Source organism: Spermophilus citellus, assembly GCF_964194105.1.
Source record: "Spermophilus citellus genome assembly, chromosome: 4".
NCBI lineage: Eukaryota > Metazoa > Chordata > Mammalia > Rodentia > Sciuridae > Spermophilus > Spermophilus citellus.
In genome coordinates, this window is record NC_138185.1 from 4,228,483 (window position 1) to 4,239,651 (window position 11,169).

Below are 11,169 nucleotides of genomic sequence, written 5' to 3' on the forward strand. Positions count from 1 at the left end.
TGCCAAACTATTTTTCAGGGTGACTATAATATCATTTGACATTCCCACCAGCAATTTATGAGTGATATAACTTCTCCGCATCCTGACTTGCTTTTAGAATGGTCACTATATTTTTTTTATTTTAGCTGTCTAATAGCTATGTAGTAATATCTCATCATGGCTTTTTTTTAAGCTTTTTTTTTATTGTAGGTGGACACAATACCTTTATTTTATTTATTTATTTTTATGTGGCACTGAGAATTGAACCCAGTGCCTTGTACATATGAAGTAAGTGCTCCACCACTGAGCACAACTCCAGCCCTCATCACGGCTTTAATTTGCATTTAGGGAAATGTTGACATGGAATATATTTGAATGTGTTTATTTGCCATCTCTGCATTCCCTTTGGTGAAATATCTGTTCATGTCTTTTGCTCATTTTCCAATTAGATTTTTGTTTGCTGTTTTTTTTTTAACTATTTAGTTTTGAGAGTTTTTTTTTTTAATATTCCAAATATGAGTCCTTTGTAAGATATGTGATTTATAGATGTTTCTTCAAATTTGTATACCTTTTGTTTTCTTTTCTTGTCATATGGTGCAGTTAAAACTCCCAATACTCTGTTGAATAAAAGTAGTGAGAGCAGATATTTTTGTCTTGTTTTTGAAATATAAATCTGAGTACACACATACACATACACATGCATGCGTGTGCACATATATTTGGTACTGGGTATTGAACCCAGGGCCCTTTACCATGAGCTACATCCCTTAGTCTTTTTTACTTTTATTTTGAGATGGGGTCTTGCTAGTTGTTGAGGGGCTTGTTTATGCTGAGGCTGGCCTTGAACTTGGGATCCTCCTGTTTCAGCCTCCTAAGTTACTGGGGTTTCAGATGTGTACCACCATACCTGGCTTTGTTCTTGCTCTTAAGGGTAAACAATCTTTCACCATTAAGTATAATGTTAGCTTTGGGGGTTTTTGTAGGTGGTCTTTATCAAGTTCAAATTCTCTATTCCTAGTTTCTTGAGTTTTTAAAAATGTTTTTTTAGTTGTAAATGGATACAATACCTTAATTTTATTTATTTTATTTTTATGTGGTGCTGAGGATTGAACCCATTGCCTCAAACATGCTAGATGAGTGCAATATTCAACCAGGCTTGCATTCCTGAATAACTCCACTTCGTGTTGTTTGTTTTATGTATTGCTGGACTCAGTTTGCTAATAGAGTAGTTCCGTCTCCACCCCTCTCCATTCACTTTCTGTGGTTTCAGTTATCAATTTAAGCCTAAACTTAACTGTGTTACAAAAATATTAAATGGAAAATTCCAATATAAAAATAAGTTAAATTATCAGTCATTCTGGTAGCATGAAGACCAGGTGCCGTCGGGTTCCATCTGCACAGAATGAATCATCCCTTTGTCCAGCATATTTATACTGTGTATGTTTTCTGTTCCTTAGTCACCTAGTAGCCATCTCAGGTATCAATAAGATCAACTATCTTGGTATTGCTTGTGTTCAGGTAACTTATTTTACTTAATAACGGCCCCACAGCACAAGAGTTGTGATGCTGGCAGTTCAGATCTATTTTGAAAAGAGAGGGGGAGAGAGAGAGAACAGATATACAACATTTATTGTAGCATATTATATTTTATTAGTTATTGTTAATCTCTTATTGTGCCTAATTTATAAATTAAACTTTATCACTGGCATGTATGTATAGAAAAAATATAGTCTATATACAGTTTCAGGCATCCATTGGGGGGGGGGGGGTCTTGGAATACATCCTCCACAGATAAGAGGAGACTACTGTATTCTGTTGAAGATTTTTGTGGGCTATTTTTATGAGGGCTATGGGTCCCTGTTATATGGTACCTTTGAAATGGCATAGTTCTATATAAGAGTGGATTTAAATTAGTTATAAATGTATATTGCAGACTCTAGGACAACCATTTAAAAATTTTAAAAACAAGTGTAGTTGCAAGCTGAGAGAGAAAACAGAATTATGTAAAAAATGCTCGGTTTTAGCTGGGTGAGGTGGTGGCACATGCCTTGTAATCCCAGTGACTTGGATCCCAAGTTCAAGGCCAGACTCAGCAATTTAGTGAATTGACTCAAAAATCAAACAAAACAGCTGGGGATTAACTCCCAGGTACATGCCCCTGGGTTCAATCCCCAGTACTAAGAGGGAAAAAAGCTCAATTGAAACCAGAGAAAAAGGCAGAAAAGGGGGAAGGAAGAAAAAAGAACCAAAGAACAAGTGCAGCAAATAGAAAAGTTCCAAACCTGGTAAATATTAAGCTAGTTACATGAACAGCTCTATGCCCTGGAATTCCACAACCTGGATGACATGTATCTATAAAGTGTTTTGTTACATTTTATTTTGGAACTACCTTCAACTGGTTTGGTATCAAGGTAATACTGGCGTTTTCCTCATAAACCCTCATAAAAATAAGTTGAGAAGTGTCTCTCCTCTTCTGTTTTGTGAAAGATATTGTATAGAGCAGCCTAGCTATACCAGTTAAAAGATCAGGATTGTTAGAGAATACTAAAGAAAAAAAAAACAAGACCCAACTAACTATATGTTACCTAAAAAGCCTACTTTAAACACTAATCATAAGAAACCTGGAGTGATTATATTAATCTCAGAGAAAGCAGACTTAAAATTTTTTTTTTTAGTTGTACATGGACACAATACCTTTATTTTACTTATTTATTTTTATGTGCTGCTGAGGATCGAACCTAGTGCCTCACACATGCTAGGTAAGGGTGCTACCACTGAGCTATAACCACAGCCCTGCAAAGCAGACTTTAGAACAAGGAACATTAGTAGGGATAAAGTCATTAAATGATAATAAAGGGATCCATTCTCTTAGAAGACATAACAATCTTCCATGCATACGCCCTTATCAGTAGAGTGCCAAAATGTTTGAGGCAAAAGTTGGTAGAGTTCCAGGGGAGATAGAGAAATCCTACTCTAGTAGGAGACTTCAACAACCTTCTTTTTTTTTTTTTTTTTTTTTTTTTTAGAGAGAGAGAGAGAGAGAATGAATTTTTAATATTTATTTTTTAGTTCTCGGTGGACACAACATCTTTGTTTGTATGTGGTGCTGAGGATCGAACCTGGGCCGCACGCATGCCAGGCGAGCGCGCTACGGCTTGAGCCACATCCCCAGCCCGTCAACAACCTTCTTTATAACTGATAAATCAAACAGGCAGAAAATCAGTAAGAATATAGATGCCTGATGCTACCATCAATCAACTTGATCTAACAGGCATTCGTAGAGTAATTTAACCAATAATAGCAGAATATACATTCTTATCAAGCTCACATGGAACATTCTAGAGAACATATTCTGGACCATAAAATATACCGGAACAAATGTGAAAGAATAGAAATCATACAATGTATGTCCTCAAGTCACAATGGAATCAAACTAAAAACCAAGATATTTGTAGATTAAACACCACACCACTAAATTATACATAGATCAAAGAAGAAATTGCAAGAGATATTTTTAAATATTTTAAACTAAATGCAAATGACACTATAGTTTATCCAATATGTGGGATGCAGAATAAACTATGCTCAGAGGAAATTTGGTATTAAATGCATATATGTTAGAAAAGAAGAAAGATCTAAAACTGATCTGAGCTTTCAACCTTCTGAGATTCAAAAAATAAGAACAATTTAAGCCTAAAGAAAGAAAAAGAAAATAAAGAATTAAAAAGTAGAGGACTGGCTGGATGGCCCACGCCTGTAATCCAGCGGCTCCAGAGGCTGAGGCAGGAGGATCTCAAGTTCAAAGCCAACTTCAGCAATGGTGAGGCACTAAGCAACTCAGTGAGACCCTGTCTCTAAACAAAATACAAACTAGTGCTGTGGATGTGACTCAGTGGTTGAGTGCCCGAATTCAATCCCTGGTACAAAAAAAAAAAAAAAAGTAGTGCAAACTGGGTGTGGTGGTGCACACCTATAATCCTGGATACTTGGGAGGCTGAGAAAGAAGGATCACTCCGCGCCTGGGGAACAGAGTGAGAACCTGTCACTAAATAAATAAAGTAGAACATAAATCAATGAAATTAAAAACAGGATGACAATAGAGAAAATCAGTGAAACCAAAAATTGATTATTTGAAAGATAAATAAAATTAACAGACCTTTAGCCAGGGTAACCAAGAAAAAAAGAAAGAAATCACAATCTATTATTAATATTAGAAATGAAAGAAGAGTCATTATTACTGATCCCATGGACAATCAATAGGATAATAAAGGAATATTTTGGACAACTATATGTTCTCAAATTTGACAACTTAGATGATATGTGTCTATTGGTACGGCCTTAACTGGTTTTGCTATCAAGGTAATACTGGTCTCATAAAACAAGTTAGGAGGTATTCCCTCCTCTTCTGTTTTCTGAGAGACTTTGAATAGAGTTGTCATTAATTCTGCTATAAAAGTTGGAAAGAATTCTCTAGTGATACCGTCTAGGCCTGAAGATTTTTCTTTCAAGAGTTGTATGTTGCTACATGTGCTGGTGCACACCTGTAATCCCAGCAACACAGGAAGCTGAGGCAGGAGGATCACAAGTTCAAGGCTAGCCTCAGCAATTAAAGAGAGGCCCTAAGCAACTTAGCAAGACCCTGCCTCAAAATAAAAGCATAAAAAAGGGCTAGGAATGTAGCTCAGTAGTAAAGTGCCCCTGGGTTCAATCCCCAGGATACTCTCCACCAACAAGAACTAATTTTTTAAAAAAGACTTGTTTGGGTTTTTTTAAAACTAAAAATTTCATTTTTTTCATAGTTATGGGGCTACTTAAATAACCTATTTCATACTGGGTGAGTTTTGGGAATTTGTACTTTTCAAGGAATTGGTCCTTTTCAACAAAATTGTCAAATTGACGTGTATAGAGCTGTTCCTAATCATCCTTTTTTATCTTTTAACATCTGGGGGAGTCTGTAGGATATACTGTTTCATTCCTGATATTCATAATTGGGGTCTTCTCTCCTCGTTCTTTGTCAATCTTTTTTTTTTGGTGGTGGGGGGGGTTATAAATGTTCCAGTCCAGAACCAGAAATCTTCTTTTAACTTTTAATCCCTTTATCCCTATTTATTATCCCTTTCTGATAATAAACCTTTTAAAAATGTGCGGATCACTTTGGGTATTATTGAACCTCACTGTCTTACACTAACTTGAGACAAGCCTTTCTCCACCTTAGGTTTCTGCTGAGATGGCCAAGTGACAACAAACGCCTTCAGGCTTCCTAAGGATCCCTGTTGCTCAATTCAGAGGGTCTGTGGGGTGTCCTTCAAATTTGTTGGAGCTCTTTGTCTGACTGAATCTTACTCTGGGGCACTGCCTTAAATCTTTCTGAGATGTTAACAAAAGATTTAATTGTTATATTCCCAACAGGGTTTCCCCGGCAGTGCCCTGGATTTGAACTTTGCTAGGAAGCTCTTTCTTACTTTGCCTCGTTTGCTCTTGGGGAGGAATTTTCTAAACCATGAAGCTCTCTCATGTTTAACAGTCCTTCCTTTTAATTCACAGCTTCTCAACCTCAGCACTGTGGACATTTTTGTGTGTGTACAGTGGGGACGGGTGGTTGTTTGAAAGGGGCTCCTCTGTGCATGGTGGGATGTTCAGTAGCATCCCTGGCCTCTACTAATTAGATGGCAGTAGCAACCTCCCCAGCTTTGACAACTAAAACTGTCTCCAGACATTGCCAACTCTCCCCTGGGATAGTCTGTCTTCTGAAAACTGTTGCTTTAGTTTCTCTCTCCATCTGCACTTTACTATAAGCAGCAAGAAACCAGGTGGCTCCTTCATTGCTTTGCTAGGAAATATCCTTACTAGATCACCCATTCGTTGGCACATTTGTGTTTTCCATTTTACTGCAGGTAACAGGATTGCTAAACTTTGTGCTTCAACATAGTTTCCTATAGTATTTACCTGGCTTTTCTGCCTGTCCCCACTGTAATTGTACCAAAGGCTGAGGCTTGTGTTTACAGCTTCTTCCAAGCACTGGAGGCTCATTGTATTTATTCTGAAAGACCACTCTCCAGTTCCTGTGCCACGACACATTTTAGAGTACTGGGACTAGCAGCACCCAACTCCAGTACCAACATCTCTATGTTGTCAATTGCTGCATAACAAATGAACCCCAAATTTAGCAGGTTAAAAGAACCTGCTTTTTTGCATCTCAAAGTGTTTGAGCATCAGGTATCCATAAGTGGTTTATCTGAGTAGTGGCTCTGCCTCCAGTCTCTCTCAGGTTTCAGTCAAGCTAACTTGCCAGGGTTGCGGTCATCTCAAGGTTCTTATGGTAACTGTTTTTAGAGTCACTCCTGGATGATGGCAAGCCTTAATTTGTCACTGGCTGGTGACTAGAAGCTTGCCATGTGGGCCTCTATAGGGTTGCTGACAGTAGAGCAGCTTGCTTGCCTTAGAGTGTCGAGCAATAAAGTGTGCACCTGAGACAGAGGCTGCACTTTTTAAAGCCTGGATTTTAGAGGTAACATACCATTAATTCTGCCATATTGGTTGGTTACCCAGCATAACCATGATACAGTAAAGGAGAAAACTGCAGAGGGAATGAACACTGAGAACTGTTTGGGGGCTAACTGCTGCATTTTAGTTTTATTCAATTCAAGATATTTTTTTTCTAATTTCCCTCTGGACTTTGTCTGATTCATGTTTTCTTTCTTTCTTTCTTCTTCTTTTGGTGCCAGGGATTGAACCCAGGGGTGCTTAACCACTGAACCACATCCCCAGCTCTTTTTTCTTTTCTTTTTTATTTGAGACAGAATCTTGCTAAGTTGCTGAGACTGGCTTTGATCTTGCTATCCTCTTACCTCAACCTCCTGAGTCACCAGGATTACAGGTAGGTGCCACCAGGCCAGGCTGACTCATGTTTTATTTCTAAGGACTAGGGGTATTTTTCAGATATGTTTGTTATTATTTTTATTTTAACTCTGCTTAATTCTTCTAAATTTGTTGATGGTTGTTTTTATGACCCAGAATATGATAGATATCATTAAATGTGAATATGCAGTTGAAATGAAGATTTATTCTGCTATTGTTGGGCAAGGTGTTATAAAAATGTAAATCAGGACAAGTTAGTGATGCTGTTAAGGTTTTCTTCTTTTAGACTGCTTGTTTTATTGATTACTGAGAGAAAAGTGTTGCATTATCTAAGCATTGAATTCTCTGGATTTTTCTATTTCTTTTTTCAAGTCTAGTGGTTTTTACTTTGTCTTTTTGAAGCTCTGTTATTAGGTGTGTGTGTACTTATGATTATTAAGATTTCTTGGTGAACTGAACATTTATCATTTGATAATTTCCTTCTTCATCCTGGAAATATTCCTTCTTCTGACACCTGCTTTTTCTGATATTAATATTGTGACTCTGAACTTGTCTGATATTAACATTGCCACCTGTAATACCAGTGACTTGGGAGGTGGAGACAGGAGGATCGCAAGTTCAAGACTAATCTTAGCAAATCAGTGAGGGCCCTAAGCAACTTAGCAAGCCCCTATCTCAAAATAAAAAAATAAATTTAAAAAGGGCTGGGGATTTACCCACTTCAATCTAATGTGTGAAATATGATATGTCAAGAGCTTTGTAATGTTGTGAACAACCAATAAAAAAAAAAAAAAAAGAAAAAGAAACCTAGCAAAACCTCATAAAAAAAATAAAAAGGGCTGGGGATTTTGCTCAGTGATAAAGCATACCTGGCCTAAATCCTGAGTACCCCTGCTCCCCATAATCATATATATATATATATTTTGCCACTCCAACTGCTTTGACTATATTGGTATGGTTTATCTTATTCCGTCCATGTACTTTTTTTGTAGTATTGGGAATTGAACCTAGGGCCTCATGTATGCCAGGAAAGTGTTCTTGCCTGAACCACATCCCAAGCCCTTCACCCGTTTACTTTTTTAAAAAAATATATATTTTTTAGTTGTTGATGGGCCTTTATTTTTTTTCTTAATTTATATGCAGTGCTGAGAATCGAACTTGGTGCCTCATACATGCTAGGTAAGCGCTCTACCATGAGCTACAACCCCAGGCCCACCCATCCATTTACTTTCTTTTTTTTTTTTTTAATACCTTTATTTTATTTTTATGTGGTGCTGAGAATCAAACTCAGCGCCCTGCGCATGCCAGGCAAGCGTGCTACGGCTTGAGCCACATCCTCAGCCCCCCATCCATTTATTTTCAACTCATATATATTTCTTTATGTATAAAGTGCTCTTATAAACAGCATATTATTGCCTCTTATTTTTTCCCAATCTAATTTCTTCTAATTGGTTGTCTTTTTATTAATACACTTGGATTAAAATTCAAGTCCATCTTGCTATTTGTTTTTATCTTTTCATTCTGTGCTTTTTTTCCTTTTTACCTTCTTTACCAAATTTGGGTTGATTGATTATGTTTTGTCATTGCATTGAGGCAGTTTATTATTCATAGCACAACAGACAACATGAACATCAGAATACTTGCATGGGTTCCCCTGGCCCCGCATGCCTCAGGTGGTGCAGTGGGTGCAGATGTGTGGCACATACACATGGTACACACGTAGGGGAGTGCTATAGCTCAAGAACTTGCTGTTTCTTGCCAAGTCATAAGCAAGCCTTCCTTGGTCTAGGAAAGACATTCCCATCTCACAAAATTTCCAGCTGTATTATATAATTTTGAGCAAGGACCCAGGTGAAAAAGATGACCTTGGCATCTCAACAGATTCAGCTAGACACACTGAACACAAGAGGCCCAGGTAGAATGCCTCCCAACATTGATTATTATGTAATATTTATTTATATAATTACTTACTTTTTCACAGTCATTAATTTTTTTGAAATAAACTTTATTGTGTATATACTTAAGGTATACAACCTGTAGATAGTAAAATGGTTACTATTGTGAAGCAATTAACATGTCTATCACTCACATGGTTATACATTATAACATTTTTATGATTTTATGTTATCTGTTCATCGTTGGCTTATTACTTAAGACTTTAAAAAAATTTAGTGATCACCTTTGCATTTATTATATATACCTATATATATGTACATATGTATAACATACAAATTTTTTTTAGACAGATTCTTACTTAGTTGGTGAGGCTGGCCTCAAGCTTGAGAGTCTCCTGCCTCAGCCTTGTAAGTCACTGAGATTGCAGGAGAATGCCACTGTACCCAGCTATAATATATATATCTTTAATCAGTTTATTTTCCAATAATATTATACTACTTCTTATGTAAGATAAGGGCTCTTCAATAGCATATTTCCAATTCTCAAACCTATCATTTTTATATTATTTTTGCCATACATTTTACTTTTACAATATATGTGCTATAAACCCACAATGCCTTGCTATTTTTTTTTAAATTTTTTTTAGTTCTACATGGACACAATATTTTTATTTTGTTTACTGATTTTTATGTGGTGCTGAGGATCCAACCCAGTGCCTCACATGTGTGAGGCAAACGCTCTGCCACTGAGCCAGAACCCCAGCCCAAGCCTTGTTACTCTTGCTTAAGACAAGCAATTATCTTTTAAGGTGATTAAAAATAAGAAAAATATCTCTTATATTTACCTTTATCTACTCATTTACAAGGACCTTCACTTCTTTATTTAGATTCAGGTTACTCTCTGATACTTTATTCCTTCTACAGAACTTCCTTTACCATTTCTTCCAATGCTAATTTGCTGGCAATTAATTTTCTGTTATTGTTTACCAGAAAAAGTGTTTCTCCTTAAAATTTTTCTCTTGGCTATGAGCCAAAGCTCAGGAGTATGTGCCCTTTGTCTCTATAGTGATCCCTGACTGTCTTGTTGGTATTTACTCTTTTTTGGATTCTTTGAGTTTCTTAGCTCTGTGGTTTAATATCTTTCGTTATTTTTGGAAAATTCCTGGTTATTATATCTACATATATATTTTTTTCTCTGTCTCTTCTTCTGGAATCAGAATTACTTACATTTTTCAGGGCTGGGGCTTTGGCTCAGTGGTAGAGCACTCACAAACTGAGTACAGTTGAGTATAGCATTATTTATGCCTGGAAATTGTCCTGTCTCTTCTGTTGGGCCATTAGTGTGAGGAATTGAGTCATTCTTGTGAGGAGTTGAATTAAGTTTGGGTTTTGTTGTTTCTCTCATTATTTCATTGTCTGCAATTCCTATGGGCTTTTTGCTTTCAAGTTAGCCGCAATGGGCTAACTGGGCATTTAGCAATTCAGTGAAAATGTTAGTGAACTCTTCTTACCCTCCTGCATAGAGACTTCAACTCCTGCTTTACAAGGATCCAGTGCCTATATCCCATCTCTTCTTGGAGGCTCCTGTTCCCGCTTTGAAATTCAGGTTAATTGTTCACTCTGCAACCTCAACTCTGATGGTTTTGACAGCAGTTATGATTTTGTAGATTACTCAACACTCCTTAACAATTGTCATTAGTGTGTTAACAATGCTCTTCCCAGCTTTCTGCATCCTGGATGGGAGCCAGAGTATCAAGCCATCTACTCTTCTGCTCTTTTCAACTCCTTTGGCCACCAGCTCCTGGCCTGCTGCCTGGGTCTTTCTCTTGAGAGACACACTTCCAGCTTAGCAGCCTGAATTACTTTCAGCTTGGATGCCCCTTGCGTCTGACTATTCTTGTGGCAAACAACTGACAAAGAGAAGGAGCGGAGGTTCCTGATCTTTCATCATCTTGAGTTCAAAATAATCCATGGAGTCCTGTTCCCAGGGGGAACATGGGAAAGGTGACTTTGGGAGCTGAGCTCCATCTACTGTATTCCTGGCTTGATTCCATTCTTCTGTGCTAGAAAATGGACCACATATCTCTTCATCTATCCATTAATGAGAAATGGGAATCAAAGTTATTAAAATATTTCTTGGAAGATAAAAATTACAGCAGGGTAAAAAAGAAATAGGCTAGGCTAGTGGTTACAAGCAGTCTCTGGGTTGAAATTCCAGCTCCATCGAGCTGTAGGACCCTGAACATTCTCCTTTACCTCCCTGTATCTCAGTTTCTGTACTGGTAAAGTAATGGTAGCAATTATCTCATAGGAGTGTTAAGAGAGTTAATATACGTAAGCACTTATAATAGTAGTAACTGGCACATAATAAGCTCTGTAGCAGTGCTAGTTAGGACTCCCTTTCTATAATTTCAAAAATTGGTGGCAGAGCACAGTT